Source organism: Chelonia mydas, chromosome 4 (assembly GCF_015237465.2).
Source record: "Chelonia mydas isolate rCheMyd1 chromosome 4, rCheMyd1.pri.v2, whole genome shotgun sequence".
NCBI classification, from domain to species: domain Eukaryota; kingdom Metazoa; phylum Chordata; order Testudines; family Cheloniidae; genus Chelonia; species Chelonia mydas.
In genome coordinates this window covers 2,157,555-2,171,892 of record NC_057852.1, presented here as the reverse complement: position 1 = coordinate 2,171,892, position 14,338 = coordinate 2,157,555, and the positions used below count along the sequence as shown (strand labels likewise).

The following is a 14,338-nucleotide window of genomic DNA, read 5'->3' as shown; positions in this document are numbered from 1 at the left end:
GACCCCACTAAAATGGGTTTGCAGCCCACTTTGGGGTCCCAACCCACAGTTTGAGACCCGCTGATCTAGAAAGTTAAAATGTTTCTACTGGTACCTAAGTAGCAGCTGCCCTTAATGATTTTATAAAAGAGAATGTTTTACATAGTCTATTCTGATATGCCCGTAGTAGCCGTGAAATACAAGAAATCATGTAAAATAATCTTCTAAAATAACTAAACGAAACTTCAAAATTGTTATATTTTCTAAAATGATTTTTTTTATTTTTTTTTAATTCTCATTGGCAGTTTCAAAAAAAATTGTTTTCATTCTGAATTGGATCAAAAGCAAATTTCAATATGTTAAAATTCCCCCTAAAATAGAAATTCCAGGTTCTGACCAGCTCTCCCCATAATTCCTGCCTCCCAGCCCCCGTTATAACACGGCTTTTGCCTTCATTATCACAGCCAATGCTGGTCAAACTGTAATGCAACTAAGACAGTTTAATAGCGCCTGACGAAGAAACCAGGGATAGTCTGTTCTGTGTTTGTACAGCGCCGAGCGCAGCGGGACCCTGGTTCATGCCCATGGCCCCTATGGTAACCATAGGATAAAGGACAGTTCTGTGGGCAGAGGGATCTGGAATGCGGGGAGTGGGGTGTGACGCGTCCTGGAGCCAGCAGAGGGCAGCAACGACCTCCTGGCAGACCTGTACCCCAGCTCCTGTCTCCGGGGTCCTTAGTCCTGGTTCTGTCCCCAGCCTGTGCTGGAAAATGCACCAAGAGCAGGACTGACCTGCCTCTCCCGCAGTGTGATCCTCACACAGAGACTCCAGCTCCGGCCCAACAGCACTCACAGGGCAGCTGAATTTTCTGGGGGAAAATTGGCTAGATATAGGGTTCACAACCAATCATTTCTTAAAATGTCCCCTCGTGTCTCACTTTCCTAATCTAGCCTTTCTCAAAGGCCAGGTGAGATGATCAGAATGGGGCCTTCTGTCCTTAACAGCTTTGAATTTGGGGAAAGGTGCAAAGTTGAAATGTTAGTAACCACTTAAAAGCGGCCAAGAGTCCTGTGGCACCTCGTAGACTGACAGACGTCTTGGAGCATGAGCTTTCGTGGGCGAATTCCCCCTTCGTCGGAGGCACGGAGTGGAAATTTCCAGAGGGGGGTGTAAATATGCAAGCAAGAATCAGGCTAGGGATAACGAGGCTGCACTTGGGCAAGTCTCTTCATGAGGTTGATGGATTTCCACTCCATGCGGCTAAACGCAGTGCCTTGCAGGGTGTCAAGTATCATACTTTAGCCGTATGGAGTGGAACTCCAGAGTCCTTATTAGCCTCCTTCAAATCCCTCCAAGGTGTCTGCAAAAAACCTGACGATGGTGAGGGTGCTGGTGTCCTGTCATCACAGCTGATCGTGCTGACCAGTGTTGTCCCATTGCTTCCTTGTGCTCCTCTGTCTGTCTCCATCTAGTGTTTCTTGTATTCGTGTCACGCCCCCTCTCCACCCGGTTACCTTCTTTAATGCCAGTCTGCGAACAGGTTTTGATGGACAGGTCTGGGTTCTTCTGGATCCCGCCCCCCACCCAGCAGGGTGTCTCTTCTTTATGTTTCCCTGTGAATGTATTTGGCGGTGCCTCCACCACCCTCACTCCTTCCCGGCAGGGTCCCCAGGGCGGCTTGGGAGGAAAATGCCAACCCCAGGGTAACCCCCACTGACCTGCCAGAAAGTCGGAGACTCCCAAGAAATCACACAAATACATAGAATATACTCAACACAGTAATGACATAAACCGGAGACAAATATAACATAACAGGGTAAAACCCTATTCTTCGTGCCCATGCTGACAATACCCGTGACTTTCCCCAGTCACGTGACCTGATGGAGCCAATGTAAGATCAGTGTCCCGTTGGTACGTGTGCTTTGTTGGGGCCCTTGATGACCTATGCCCACGATATCTTCCCTGCAGTGGTTTAGCAGGGTGGCTGACTGGGCTCAGTACAGCCCAAAGGACTCACAAGTGGGAGGAGGTGGTCAGTCCCTCCACAGGTTTACTATGCAGCCGGTGATAAAATCCCCAAACCCGTACTCCCTGGCCTGAGGACACAGTTCAGGGAGTAGGGGGTCCCCAAAACAAATTCCCGGACTGACGAACTAAAAGATGGTGCACTCACAAACTCCATGAATGATCCTCAGGTTCAGAGATGACTCTGGACCCCTCGGTCACGGCAGAGGGGCTGATCTCTGCTGGCAGGGAGCCTCTTCAGGCAGGAATCAGGTGGCTTTGTCCCGGGATTTCCCCTCACCACACAGGGGTGCAGGGCTCAAGGTGCAGATTACAGAACTGGACTAAACTCCAAACTGTCGTCTCCTAGCCCAGCGTCCAGGCACACTCCCAGCAGGCCAGCCCTGGACTAGCAGCCAGAGCAGAGCTGGCCATGTGGTGACTGGTCTCCCCTAGGGAGCTGGGGGCGAACTCAGCCTGGCTGGGGAAGTTTCCCAGCAAAACTCTACAAACTGGGAGTCATCAGTGGAGAGGGAAAAGCCCAGCGGAGGGATCTTGCTGTCAGGTCCCTAGAGGCCAGTTCTTGGGGGAACCCTGCATGCAGGCCTGGGACTCCCCAGCGCCCCACACAGCCAGGCCTGCCCTTGCCCTGCCTGGCTCCAGACTGACTCCAAAAATGGCTTCTCCCCTTTCCTGAGCTCCCTGGGAAGGGCCTCTCTGAGTCTGCCTTGGCTCCCCCTCCCTGCCAGGGACAGTGCCCCTCCCGGAGCTGCCAGCAGGCAGAGCCCCAGGTCATCTCCTTGGGGGTTACACTGGTAAACAAACAAACAAACAAACCACAAAGCAGAAAGCAAACCCGTGACCTAGAGGGGAAGTGAAGGCAGCTATATGAAATCACTCTGTCACTGGGAGTCCTGAGGAAGTGGAACCACACAGGACAGTTTGGGAAGAGCCAAAGGGAACGTTTGCTGGAGACCAGGGATGGGAAGAACTTGGAAGACTCAGCCCACAGCACAGGGCAACAGGGAAACAGCCGGGGCAGAGACAGGGTGAATCCACTCACCGGAGCAGAGGGGTTGGAAAAACCAAAGAATCCCCACTGGAGACAGATCCAGTATGCTTGGTGACTGTGGGAAAAGCTTTGCTGGGACTTCAGCCCATATTACTCCGCACAGCAGACAATCCACATGGGAGGAAAACGCTATCGATGTGCCGAGTGCAGGGAAAGCTTCGGTCGGAGCTCCCAGCTTATTTCACATCAGAGACAGCACACCGGAGGGAGACCCTGTGGATGCCCTGCCTGTGGGAAACGCTTCTCTCGCAGCACTGCCCTCATTAACCATCAGAGAATCCACATAGGATTGAAGCCCTACAAATGCCCCCAGTATGGGACGAGCTTTGCTCGGCCCTCACAGCTTGTTGTACATCAGAGAATCCACACGGGAGAACAACCCTGTGGAGAAAGCTTCCAGGACAGTTCAAACCTTCTCACACATAAGAGAAAACACACGGGAGAGAAACCTTATAAATGCCCTGAGTGTGGGGAAAGCTACAGTGACAGCTTTAATAGGCATTGGAGGGTGACACTGGAGAGAAGCCCCTCAAATGCTGTGATATTTGGAAAAGCTTCAGGAAGAGCTCAGACCTTATTGCACATCAGAGAATACACACAGGAGAGAAACCCTATAAATGCCTCCCTGAACTGTGGTAAAAAATTCCATTATAGCTCAGACCTGATTAAACATCAGAATCATAGAATATCAGGGTTGGAAGAGACCTCAGGAGGGCATCTAGTCCGACCCCCTGCTCAAAGCAGGACCAACACCAACTAAATCATCCCAGCCAGGGCTTTGTCAAGCCGCGCCTTAAAAACCTCTAAGGAGGGAGATTCCACCACCTCCCTAGGTAACCCATTCCAGTGCTTCACCACCCTCCTAGTGAACCTAGATCTCCCCCACTGCAACTTGAGACCATTGCTCCTTGTTCTATCTTCTGCCACCACTGAGAAGAGCCGAGCTCCATCCTCTTTGGATCCCCCCTTCAGGTAGTTGAAGGCTGCTCTCAAATCCCCCCTCACTCTTCTCTTCTGCAGACTAAATAACCCCAGTTCCCTCAGCCTCTCTTCATAAGTCATGTGCCCCAGCCCCCTAGTCATTTTCTTTGGCATCCGCTGGACTCTCTCCAATTTACCCACATCCTTTCTGTAGTGGGGTCCCCAAAAACTGGACACAATACTTCAGATGTGGCCTCACCAGTGCTGAATAGAGGAGAATAATAATTTCCCTCCATCTGCTGGCAATGCTGCTACTAATTCAGCCCAATATGCTGTTGGCCTTCTTGGCAACAAGGGCACACTGCTGACTCATCTCCAGCTTCTCGTCCACTGTAATCCCCAGGTCCTTTTCTGCAGGACTGCTGCCTCGCCAGTTGGTCCCCAGCCTGTAGCAGTGCATGGGATTCTTCTCTCCTAAGTGCAGGACTCTGCACTTTTCCTTGTTGAAGCTCATCAGATTTCTTTCAGCCCAATCCTCCAATGTGCCTAGGTCACTGTGGACCCTATCCCTACCCTCCAGCATATCTACCTCTCCCCCCAGTTCAGTGTCATCCACAAACTTGCTGAGGGTGCAATGCAACCCAACATCCAGACAGATCATTAATGAAAATGTTGAACAAAACCAGGCCCAGGACCAACCCCTGGGGCACTCCGCTTGATACCGGCTGCCAACTAGACATGGAGCCATTGATCACTACCCATTGAGCCCGATAATCTAGCCAGCTTTCTGTCCACCTTATAGTCCATTCATCCTACCCATACTTCTTATATTGTTGGCAAGAATACAGTGGGAGACCGTATCAAAAGCTTTGCGAAAGTCAAGGTATATCACGTTCACCACTTTCCCCATATCCACAGAGTCAGTTATCTCATCCTAGAAAGCAATCAGGTTGGTCAGGCATGATTTGCTCTTGGTGAATCCATGTTGACTGTTCCTGATCAGCTTCCTCTCCTCCAAGTGCTTCAAAATGGAGTCCTTGAGGACCTGCTCCATGATTTTTCCAGGGACTGAGGTGAGGCTGACCAGTCTGTAGTTCCCCGTATTCTCCTTCTTCCCTTTAAAAAGATGGGCACTATATTTGCCTTTTTCCAGTCGTCCAGGACCTCCCCCGATCGCCACGAGTTTTCAAAGATAATGGCCAATGGCTCTGCAATCACATCAACCAACTCCTTTAGCACTCTCGGATGCATTGCATCTGGCCCCATGGACTTGTGCTCGTCCAGCTTTTCTAAATAGTCCTTAACCTGTTCTTTCACCACTGTGGGCTGCTCACCTCCTCCCCATACTGTGCTGCCCAGTGCAGCAGTCTGGGAGCTGACCTTGTCTGTGAAGACCGAGGCAAAAAAAGCATTGAGTACTTCAGCTTTTTCCACATCATTTCTCACTAGGTTGCCTCCCCATTCAGTAAGGGTCCCACACTTTCCCTGACCTTCTTCTTCTTGCTAACATACCTGTAGAAGCCCTTCTTGTTACCCTTCACATCCCTTGCTAGTTGCAACTCCAATAGCGCTTTGGCCTTCCTGTTAAGTCAATCTGGTCGCCTGACATATTTGCTATTCTTTCTGCACACAGGCAAGAAATCCTAAAAGTGCCCTGACTAGGAATTCGCCAAGTGAATATCATCTTTGCCATTTACCATGAACCTCAGAGCACAGGCCAGGCTGGAGTGGCTGTTTAATGAGGATATGCAATGGTTATAAAGTAGAGAATAAATCACATTCCTGGAACAGAGTCGTGTAGGGCAAGAGGCTGAGATAAGATTCCCACATTGTGATGGGATTTGGTTATGATTTTTCAAGAAGCTCTGACTGTCCTCTGATCAACTCCTCCATCAACACAATTTGTCATTTCAGGCCATAGTCAAGGAGCACTTGCTAACACTAAGCTCCGACATAGCAGCATCCACAAGTAACGGTCTCTATCATCTCCCCTTGGCTAGGAGATGCTGTTCCTTCCTGGCAGACAAACATCTGGCCTCAGTTACTTACAGCTTTGTCACCCCTCAGCAGGGCTGCAGCAATGTGATCTGCCTGGCCATGAAACCATCAATGCCGGGGGACCTTCAGCTAGTACAGAACGCTGCAGTGCATCTCCTCTGCAACACAAGCTCCTGTGAGCATATCACGCCTGTCCTCCACTCCCTGCATGGCCTGCCCACCGAATGTCAAATTATGTTCAAGATCTTGGTCCTTGTCTTCTGGGTGCTCCATGGCCTCAGCCGAGGTTATACAAAAACTTCCTAAAGCTCTGTGATGAAGACCACAGACAGCAACTTGCATTGCAACTCAAGCACAATGAAACAGGCCACAATAACTGTAATGTTTATTTGTGCGGGAGAGAGAACTGTCTTTGTGGCCGGGCTCAGGTGGTGCAATGAACTCCCCCAGGAACTAAGGATCGTCACCAACCTGACCATCATTTACTCCAAGTGCTTGGACTTTGCTTTCTCTAGTATAAATACATATCAACACGTTCACTGATCGCAACAAACCTAGCAGAACTCTTCCACTGCACACACTTCTCCCCCAGAAAGGATGAAAGAACAAAAAACATGTGACAGAAGGTTGCTTATCACACTGCTGAAAGGTGAGCAGATACTGTGGGGAGGAACATGGTATGAGCACCGATAGAGAAGAAAAGAGATTTCTGCTGCCATGCAGCTACAACCTTATTATCTTATTCTCTGTGACTTTTCATTTAGACTTGACAGTAAATTATTTAATAAAATGGATACATTCAGGAGCAATAATGGTCTCCACTAGGTTTGAAATGCAATGTCCTGACCTAGGCTTAGTGGGGATGATGGTTTACTTGTGACTTTCTTGCTTTGCACGAGGAGGAATAACATGGGTCTGAGTTTCTCAGAATCATTCATCTGCAGAGGAGAAGAATGCGAAAATGGGCCTTCCTGGGGTGAGACGGGACCTTCAGGAAAGTCTCTTGACATGTTTCTTTTAAATTACAGAGTCTAGGAGGGCTCTGCTGTTTATTCCCTACAGGTACCATGCATATCTAGATCTGGACGGGTTATCTAGATGACCGAGGTGCTGATTGTTCCCCGTAGAGTTACACACTGCCACCGCCATGGGTCTGTAGTTCTCCTTCATGATACATGTCTCCTCTACAAAGCCCTGGACTAAGAATGTGAAATCCATGACCCCATTTCTTGTACCTACTCCACAGGGTTGGGGGGTTAATCCGCAGACATTTAGAATCCAGCTGCATTAACTGCAATACATTTCTTTTCTGATTAGCTTTCTACTTCCTTTTTGTATACAGGCACTGATCAGAAAAAATATCAAAATGTTCACTTCAGAGTCATGACAGAGAAAAGACATTGAATCTAATTCCCTGGTATCTCAAAATACCTGATCAACCTAAAATGGAATAAAAATGATAATTAGACAGGAGACAAAACTGGCTACAAATAATAATTTCTCACCCTAAATATTGTCACAGGCAGATTATAGCAAGTCTTGAAAGCCAGCGGCATCTGTCTGCAGCCTGAGATTTCAGGTATTATTGCTCACAAGCTAGATGCCCTTCCAGCCTGGGCTCAACCCTTCTCCCCCCAGTTCAGTTCTTGCTTCCAGGTGCTTTTCAGTGTCTCTTTGGGTGGGGAGGCAGAGGAAAACCACGAGCATGTCACTCCCCTGCCTTATATAGCTCTTGTGTATGGTGGGAACCTTTTGTCTTCCAGTGGAAAAACACTGGCATTCAAAAGGGGTGGGGGGGAGGGTCCAGTAGCAGGTGACTCGGACCCAGGTCTCTGCAGGGCTGTGGCAGCCCTTACTCTCAAGCTGTCTGGAGCATCCACAGGAAGACTAAGCCTTTCACAGTCCATTGTCTTTGCTAATGGGCCATCAGCCTGTCTGGCTTGTCACTGTTGTACCTGCAGGTCTAGTTGTGGGTGACACCCAAAGTAACCCATTGGAAATACAGATACGTGGTCAATATTTCTAACTTCAGATACAGAAATGATACAGTCACACAAACTGGAGAATCACATTCAACAAATCGTAACCTTTTCAATGATATCTTCCATGAGCCATCCTGCATAAAGTACATCTCAGTTATGCCATATCCATATCATAAGCATATTTCCATAAAGAATATGGAGTGTAACATTACACAATCAATCTGGTTTACATTTGCACATATCCCCAATATGGAACACTGGCTGTTGGCATTTATTCCGTGATATTAATCATTTATATGATTTCGAGGATAGGATGAAAATTTAAAATGATCTGGACAAACTGGAGAAATGGTCAGCGGTAAACAGGATGAAATTCAATAAGGACAAATGCAAAGGACTCCTCTTAGGAAGGAACAATCAGCCACACACATACAGAATGGGAAGTGACTGCCTAGGAAGGAATGCTGCGGAAAGGGATCTAGGGTCATAGTGGACCACAAGCTAAATACGAGTCAGCAGCGTGACACTGTTGCAAAAAAAGGGAACGTCATTCTGGGCTGTATTAGTAGGAGTGTCGTAAGCAAGACACGGGAAGTAATTCTTCCACTCTACTCTGTGCGGATTAGGCCTCAGCTGGAGCATCGTGTCCAGTTCTGGGCACCACACTGCAGGAAAGATGTGGACAAATTGGAAATGGTCCAGAGAACAGTGACAAAAATGATTAAAGGTCTAGAAAACATGAGCTATGAGGGAAGATTGAAAGAACTGGGTTTGTTTAGTCTGAAAAAGAGAAGACTGAGAGGGGACATGAGAACAGTTTTCAAGTGCATAAAAGGTTGTTACAAGGAGGAGGGAGAAAAATTACTCTCCTTAACCTCTGAGGATAGGACAAGAAGCAATGGGCTTAAATTGCAGCAAGGGAGATTTAGGTTGGACATTAGGAAAAATTCCCTAACTGTCAGGGTGGTGAAGCACTGGAATAAATTGCCTAGGGAGGTTGTGGAATCTCCATCATTGGAGATTTTTAAGAGCAGGTTAGACAAACACCTGTCGGGGATGTTATAGATGGTTCTGGACCTGCCATGAGTGCAGGGGACTGGACTTGATGACCTCTCGAGGTCCCTTCCAGTGCTATGATTCTATGATTCTATATATTAATGATATAATATTAGCTATATAATATAAATAATAACTTTACTTCCTGGAAAAACAATGAGGATCCTTGTGGCACCTTAAAGACTAACACATTTATTAGAGCATAAGCTTTTGTGGGCTTCAGCCCACTTCTTTGGATACAGAAACGCAAGCTGGAGTTGGCAGGGGAATAAATATATGCTTACAGAGATGGGTGTGAAGCATGACTGTGCAGAGGTCAATACAATCGGGGGGATGTGGCCCATTACTAACTGTTGATGAGAAGTTGTGAATACCAGAAGAGGGAGAAAATCTTTTGTAGTGAGCCAGTCATTCCCAGTCTTTATTCAGGCCGAGTGCGATACAATCAAACTTGCCAATGTATTCCAGCTCAGCAGTTTCACACAGAAGTCTGGTTTTGAAGGGTTTTTTTAAGTATGGCAACTTTCAAGTTTGTCACTGAGTGTCCAGGGAGTTTGAAGTGCTCTCCCACCGGTTTGTGAAAGTTCCCATTCTTGATGTCAGATTTGTCTCCATTTATTCTTTTGCATAGAGACTGTCCGGTTTGGCCAATGTACATGGCAGAGGGGCATTGCTGGCACATGATGGCATATATGACATCAGGTGAATGAGCCCCTGATGGTGTGGCTGATGTGGTTAGGTCCTGTGATGATGTCACTTGAGTAGATATAGGGACAGAGTTGGCAACGGGGTTTGTTGCAGGGGATGGTCCTTGGATTAGTGTTTCTGTGGTGTGGTGTGTAGTTGCTGGTGAATATTTGCCTCAAGTTGTGGGGCTGTCTGTAAGCGAGGACTGGCCAAGGTTTTTGAGAGTGAGGGATCGTCTTCCAGGATAGGTTGTAGATCCTTGATGACGCACTGGGAGAGGTTTTAGCTGGAGGCTGAAGGTGATGGCTAGTGGCGTTCTGTTATTTTCCTTGTTGGGCCTGCCCTGTAGTAGGTGATTTCTGGGTACCTGTCTGGCTCTGTCAATCTGTTTCCTCACTTCCCCAGGTAGGTATTGTAGTTTTAAGAATGCTTGAAAGAGATCCTGAAGGTGTCTGTCCCTGTCTGAGGGATTGGAGCAAATGTGGTTGTATCTTAGGGTTTGGTTGTAGATGATGGATCGTGCGCTGTGTTCTGGATGAAAGCCGGAGGCATGTAGGTAAGCATAGCGGTCAGTAAGTTTCTAGTGAAGGGTGGTGTTTATGTGTCCATCACTTACTTGCATGGTAGTGTCCAGGAAGTGGATCTCTTGTGTGGACTGGTCCAGGCTGAGGTTAATGGTGGGATGGAAATTGTTGAAGTCCCAGGGGAATTCTTCAAGGGCCTCCTTCCTGTGGGTCCATATGATGATATCATCAATGAAGCGCAAGTAGAGTAGGGGCATTAGGGGACGAGAGCTGAGGAAGCGTTGTTCTAAGTCAGCCATAAACATGTTGGCATCCTGTGGGGCCATGTGGGTACCCATAGCAGTGCCGCTGATTTGAAGGTACAAATCGTCCCCAAATGTGAAATAGTTATGGGTGACGACAAAGTTACAAAGTTCAGCCACCAGGCTTGCCGTGACATTATCGGGGATACTGTTCCTGACGGCTTGTCGTCCATCTTTGTGTGGAATGATGGTGTAGAGGGCTTCTACATCCATAGTGGCCAGGATGGTGTTTTCAGGAAGATCACCGATGGATTGTAGTTTCCTCAGGAAGTCAGTGGTGTCTCGAAGGTAGCTGGGAGTGCTGGTAGCGTAGGGCCTGAGGAGGGAGTCTACATAGCCAGACAATCCTGCTGTCAGGGTGCCAATGCCTGAGACGATGGGGCGTCCAGGATTTCCAGGTTTATGGATCTTGGGAAGCAGATAGAAGACCCCTGGTCGGGGCTCTAGGGGTGTGTCTGTGTGGATTTGTTCCTGTGTATCTTTAGGGAGTTTCTTGAGCAGATGGTGTAGTTTCTTTTGGTACTCCTCAGTGGGATCAGAGGATAGTGGCCTGTAAAATGTGTTTGTTGTCTAGTGGCCTCCTGTTCATAATCCGATCTGTTCATGATGACGACATCACCTCCTTTGTTACTTCCTGGCTCTCCCATAACCCCGCAGCTCCCCAACTCAGGGCCATCCCTCCCACATCCTCTCTCCTTCACCTTGTCACGCTGCAGATATCCTGGGTTCCCCACATCCCTGATTAAAAATCTGGCGCAGCAGTCACTCTCCTGTCCAGGAAGGAGGGGTTGGGTAAGAGCCTGGGGGTGTCAGGGAGGGCAGCAGCTTTGGGACTGGCAGACCCCTGCCAGGGAGCAGAGCTGGGGTGAGGAGGGGCCATTGGTGCAGAGTCACTTTCCTGCCCAGCCCCAGCTCTTTCCCAAACGTCTCTCCCCTCACCTGGAGTCTGCAGCTCAGGAGCTGGTGTTGGCAGAGCCTGGGGCTGCCCGAGGGGCTGGTTCCAGCCCCCGCCCGGAGAACTCCCCCCGGCCGGGCACAGAGGGGCGCTAGGGAAGGGCGCTCCCTGCTCACACCCCACGGGGGAGCCGCAGCGGCTCAGCCCGGTTCCTGGATCACATTAAAGCAGAAGTTCTCAACCCGCAGCCCAGGGGCTGCTTGTGGCCCAGTCTACACACGACGGCGACCCATGTGACATCCCCGGGCCATACAGGTCATACTGTACACGGCCCACAATGGCAAATAGGTTGAGAACCAGGGCAATAAAGGCAGCAGTGGTGGCCTCTGACCCAGGACATTCAACCTCTGATCTGCTGAGCAGCACCAGGGATGGGCTCCTACGAGGCTCGTCCCAAGACTGCTCCCTGGCACAATTTGCTACCAGTAGCAGACACTGGCACCTAGATCCTCCCGTTTGCTATGCTGTCAGCATTTGCTACATCCCACCCACCCGTCCCCATCTCCTGGACTTCAGAGAGCAAATCCTCACAGAGCGGGGTCTGCCTCTCCCAAGTTGCTGCCCGTCACCTTTGTCCATCTCCTGGCGCTCATGATGTGGTGCCGGGGGCTGGCAATAGCCACTGGGTGCCATAATACGCAGACACACGGCGGGACGAAGGGACAGGGCCGTTGTTAGTGTGGTGGGTGCCGGAGATTTCAAGTCCACATGCATCTGCAGGGCCCCCAGCTGCCATTAACTGTGTTCAGTGTCGCGGGACTGAATGGAGGAATGAGCTGGATCAGCTTGGCAAAGAAGGGAGCTGGACACGGATCTGCCGTCTCCCATGAACAACAGACCTCCTTCCGCTGGGCAAGGGGGCAGCACCTTGCGGGTTAAACCTCCAGCACAGGGCAGAGCTGGCATGTTTATCGTAACAGCAGCTAGGGAAAGAGGAAAAGCAACAAAGTCCTTTGGCTCACAGGGTGATCTGAGCCCTGAGCCTTTAGCTCCCTTTACAGCTTCAAGCAATCACTCTAATGGGAGGCAACTAGCCCAGAGGAGGCTACAGAGACATTTCATGATGCATAGAGATAAGGCATTTGTGGCGACATCGTTAACCTCTTGGGTTCAGACCAAATATTGCAAAAGTCCATTAATTTTGCAGTGTTGTTTGTGCTTCGGGTGTTAAATTCTCTTCTCTAAGGGGCGGACAGTGCTGTATTTTGGCATGACACACACGGCAACGGCTGGCAGGACAGGGGGTGTTTCCCCTCCACTCCTGCACCAGCTGTGGGGCACCATCTTCCTAAATAGCAACGCTACAAATCTTCCTGGTTTACCCATTGCCTTTCTGAACAAGACCCTTCCCTGCCTCTCTGGAACACACCTCAAGGTAAAATCCTCCAATATGAGAACACCCAAACTCCCTCCCAGATACCGCACGCCAAACCTCCTGCTGCACCTCAACCCCCGTCCCGTCCCTGGCCCCACCCCGGAGCCCACCCCACCAGCTGGAGCTGCCCCCCCTCCCACACTCCCATCCCCTGCCCTGGCCCTGAGCCCACTCTTCTACTCCAAGCCTCCAGGAGCCCCACAAAATCTAATAGCCCACAGGAGAGTGAATCTGGCTCTTTCTGCACTCTGTTATTTGTTAATTTTTTTAATCAATTGGTGTTATTTATTTTTTAAGTGTCCAACTCTACTAAAAAAAGTCAGTCTGGAATATTTCCGTCAATATGTAACATTCCCCAGAGCATCAATTCCTAATAAAATCAAAACTGCAACATATTTCAGTCATTTCTTTGCTTACAGCACATTCATTTCCCACCCTTCCACCTTGGAGGATTCACGGCACCTTCACGCCCCTATTTCCTTTCCTGTTTCGGGTGTTACACAGTGGCAGCTTCTCTGCCTGTTCCAGAAAATCTCTCCCCGTCCGCCACCCACCCACCAGCGCGGATCTCCCCGAAGCACCTGGCACAGAGCTGTCCATCTGCAGCTCCCCAGCGTATAGTCCAGAGCTGCTGTCTCCTCTCCGGTGAAAGGTTCCTGCTCCAGGGAAGCAGAGGGTGAGGTGGGTCTCTCAGAACCACAAACACCTGAGTGTCCACACTCGCCTGGGGAGCAAAGGTTCCCCTCTTCATTGCAGAAAACAAAGCAGAAGCTCCTGTCACCACCGACCTGTCCAGGCCACCCCACGTGAATACCGGTGACCTTGCCAGGGCGACCAACCAGGCCTTGCAGCACCATGAAGAAATAGCCCAGGCCTTTGATAAGCTGTAAGAGCTGGTGCGGGGGGCAAGGATTAGGCACATGAGTCCCACAATGCCACTCAGGAACCTCAGACAGGCAAAGCCATCAGGAACTTCCTGTGCAGGGCCAAGCTTCACGCCCCCGCCGAGCAGCACCCCTCTGGAGCAGCACACGCGTCCCCAGCCGTCGATCCAGCTGCACTGCACTGGTTAGCTACACGCCTGGGCCTCTCGGATGTGGGGAGCTCCCGCCTGGCGCTGGCCATGTGCAGGGCCATCCCTAGGGAAAACAGCACCCTGGGCAAACCTGTATTTTGGCACCCCTGTCCGTAGATGCCTTCCAAGGCTCCCCTTCTCCCCCCAGCCCACCCTGCCTCTACCCCCCCATTGCCCCAACTCCCTTCCTTGACCTCGCACTCCAGGCCCACCCTGCTTCTTGCCTCTTAACCACAGCACCTCCCTGACCACGTCACCCACCCGGAGGGCCGGTCTTGCCCCGCAGTGACTCACGTCTGGATGCCACGGTGACGGGCCCCATGGGAAACCCCACAGCGGCCACGTTGACTCCCCCAGCCAGTGCCCCAGGGACCCCTCATCTGGTCGCTGAGCCGGACAGCCAAGAC

General features: G+C 50.1%; 1 protein-coding gene and 1 long non-coding RNA gene across 3 annotated transcripts in view; both read left to right on the top strand.

Annotated features, from left to right (window-relative positions):
* LOC119566027 (class I histocompatibility antigen, F10 alpha chain) overlaps window positions 1-14,338 on the top strand; it is a 67,992-nt gene that overhangs the window by 34,444 nt on the left and 19,210 nt on the right. The window lies entirely within an intron of this gene.
* Window positions 5,002-13,251, top strand: LOC122465619. Its single transcript, XR_006290596.1, has 2 exons — window positions 5,002-5,050; window positions 12,202-13,251. It is a non-coding gene; the product is annotated as an uncharacterized LOC122465619 (long non-coding RNA).